Source organism: Danaus plexippus, chromosome 19 (genome assembly GCF_018135715.1).
Source record: "Danaus plexippus chromosome 19, MEX_DaPlex, whole genome shotgun sequence".
Lineage (NCBI taxonomy): Eukaryota > Metazoa > Arthropoda > Insecta > Lepidoptera > Nymphalidae > Danaus > Danaus plexippus.
In genome coordinates, this window is record NC_083549.1 from 6,232,040 (window position 1) to 6,235,437 (window position 3,398).

At 29.5% G+C, this 3,398-nt stretch overlaps 1 long non-coding RNA gene across 1 annotated transcript; it reads left to right on the top strand.

Moving 5' to 3' along the window:
* The first annotated feature begins 1,183 nt into the window (after positions 1–1,183).
* On the top strand, positions 1,184–3,136 carry LOC133319409 (uncharacterized). The gene is made up of 2 exons (XR_009753029.1): positions 1,184–1,519; positions 2,814–3,136. It is a non-coding gene; the product is annotated as an uncharacterized LOC133319409 (long non-coding RNA).
* The last annotated feature ends 262 nt before the right edge of the window (positions 3,137–3,398 follow it).

Genomic DNA, 3,398 nt, shown 5'->3' on the forward strand with positions numbered 1-3,398 from the left:
ACGAAAAATAAGGCTATCGATCACATTACAACAAAATCATCCGAGTGTACTTCTAAATCAGTCTAAACACATTACGTTTTGTATAAATTTTACCTCACTGTAATAAATATCGATTACTTTATAGTAAGTTTTTTATATAATCCAACGTCCAGGTCCCCCGCCGCCGCGACACCAGATCTTTATACGATACATTTAATGAGATCACAAACGGAATTGTCTTCAACACAAAAAAACACTGATGATAGATTATTTTCTATGAAATGTTAAGTCATTCCTGTCATTTATTTAATAATTAACTTCCTTATCTATTCCCATTGATGTTACTTCTTTATTGCTCTCGAAAATAGATGTATTGTTGCCTCAGCGACTGGCATCACAGGTTCATTATTGAGACCCCGTGCAATGTTTCCCTTAACTAAATATGTACAGATAAAATAAACTTAACCAACCCGATTTTATTTAGTTCTTTTACGGTAAGCGTTTTCTAAAGGTTTTCTAAAGGTATATTCAGATAGAAAGAGCAGGAAAATCTACTACTGAATGATACAGAATCGTCAAAACCAAGACTATGCCACTTGTTACTTATAAATAACTTATCATATAAGTAAAATATATATTTTTTTACATTAATATATGTATGTCTATACGTCGATCCATCATCTGGTCCGTCGATTGCTTATGTTATATGTAACTTGTTAGTTATTTGTCATACACCAGGTCAAAGCTTCGTTTGATCTCAACGCAAAGACGTGAAGATCAATTATATTTAAATGTACATTCGTGACTTGAAACAAGACAGGTACAACACATTATAAATAGCTATTAATGAAGCACCTCTTTTGGTTACTTTTAGATTATATTAAACAATATTTTTGGTTATTTCATTTGATTATCATATTAAATCGTAATCAGCTTCAGATAATATAAAGGATGTTTTTATAAATAAACGTTCTCCGCTTGTTAGTTACAATATAATACTTTATATAAATATAGCATTTTTAATGCGTTTATAGCAAATTAAAGAAAATTAAGACTCCAATCATTTAGATGTCAAATGTCCAAAATCTGTTATCACTATTACTTCAAAATTATTATTCCTGATAAGAGCAGAAACACAAAAATTTTGGAAAATACTATGTACTTATATTATGTTGAAAATGAACAGAAAAATTTGAATCTTATATTCTAAAAGGTTTACAATTAAACAACCAAAAAAAAAAACATAAATTATAAAAAAATAAATTTCTATAACTATAGCTAAGTAAGTGATTTAAATAGAAATCGCTATATATTTTTAATTATATATAAAAATTATCTTTCAATATTATACCAACGTAACTAACTTTAATACCACACAAATTACACCTTACAGCCCAATGGTAACAAACAGACGGACATGTATGTGAAACCTTAACGCACTAAAGCCATAGGAAGCGGAAAAAAAAAAATATTATTACGTAAACGTAGCTGTGGACTCATAAAGCAATTGAACACCTGCCAATACCGTGACTATCACCTTGTAAGTAATAGGCTAACACAGCTAATAAGTACTAAATAACTCGCATGCGCGATATTACCATGGATTAATATATTAAAAATACTATACACTATACATATATATAAACATTTTCTATTGTTATTTTTATTATATATAAATATATTACCGTAATATAGAATTCCGATGTATCCGAGTAGGTCATTTGATAAGAAAAATCACTATAAATTATATGATTTTTATTGAATTTATAATCAACATTTATGATAAATATTTGAAGGCGTGACGTCACAAGTTATTTCTCGATAAAAGGATACGTCATCCCATTGAGCGGAATCGTGATCAGATCCCGATCTCAATTCTCACGCTGATAGGTAATCACTGGTAATAATTACCTGGATTACTCATTATCGTGATACCACGTTAATGCCGTCCTCACAGCAATCGCGTCGTGATGCACATATCATAGTATTTTTGAGTAAATATTAAGTTATTATTATGACTAATTGCATGTTCTCATTGGATTTAAATTTATTTTTCATATACGTATAAACGAAATCTATATATAAGTTTCGTTAAAAATTTCAACTAAAAATGCAATTTTACTTTCTATTTCATAGTTCTATATAAAAACATCATTTCCAAAAAAAATACTTAAACTAGTTGTTATTAAATATATATTTTTTAATTATGTATAATCTATATATATAAGAATAATCTTCTTCTCGTGTGACAACAGTACTCGTAACATTGGGTACCTACTATATTTTTGACCTTAGTTTTTAACTGTGACAATGTGAACGTGCAAGATACCACTAGATAGGATGCTAATACAAGTTAAACATTGAAAATAAACACGTGCGTATAAAATAATACCTAATCATACAGCTATAAATACAAAACCAATTTAATAAGACACGGATTTAATATGCCCGTCCCTATTTATTAGAGGTCAAGTTAAGCTCTTGTTTATTTATACATGCGCAATTTGACACGGAATGTATCGTATGTTCCTAGAGGGGGACATTCTAATCTATACCTCATATAATTTATGCACCGACTGACTTATAAATAATGTGGATGTCAATATAACCCGGGAGATTTAAAAGTTTTCTGTCTTACATCCGGTATAGTCGGGTTCAATACAATTGGTCGTTTGAAGCTTTTATTAGCTCCTCGACTATAAAGTTATTGCTTTGTCAATTATAGATTTGGTGAAAGGAGTATAATTATAACCAACGATTCCTCCATACATTAGATGCTCCCCTAAAAAATATAACCTTTAATAAATTATCAATAATAAAAATGATTATTTCAGAACGTGAATGCATTTCCTCATTATTAACAAGCAATATCCCAGGCTACATGCAGAAGCCGCAATGGATTGCGACATTTATGTATTACGGACAGAGGTGTTTTATGTTGTGAAGGGTCTGTGATTTATTCGTTATCTTGTGCAACCCTTCAGACCTCACTTTCCAGACTGCACACTCCATCCAGCATAAATATAAATCACCAGCGAACTCCTCAATAAATATATAATGGTAAGTAATGAAGGCCTCCGATTGCTTACTCCGCTTTGTGTTGAAAGTGTGCTGTGAACGATTTTATTAAAATTACACCAAATAAATATAAGTACGTTGAATCTTTAAAACAAATTTAATATGAAATGTGACTGGTTGAAGGTTTTACATCAGACCAAAATTCTGTTTTATTGAACTTTAAACAAGTTTTTATTTTATTCGCAATACCCACAAGAAATCAAACACATAAAAATCTTTTAATGAAACGTATGAGGAATATCTTCAATTAATTTATACATTATTAAATGTAGACGAAATTCCTAGTTTGATTTTGTGTGTTGACTTAAAAATAATTTAAAAATGTTTTTCAAATTAAACCT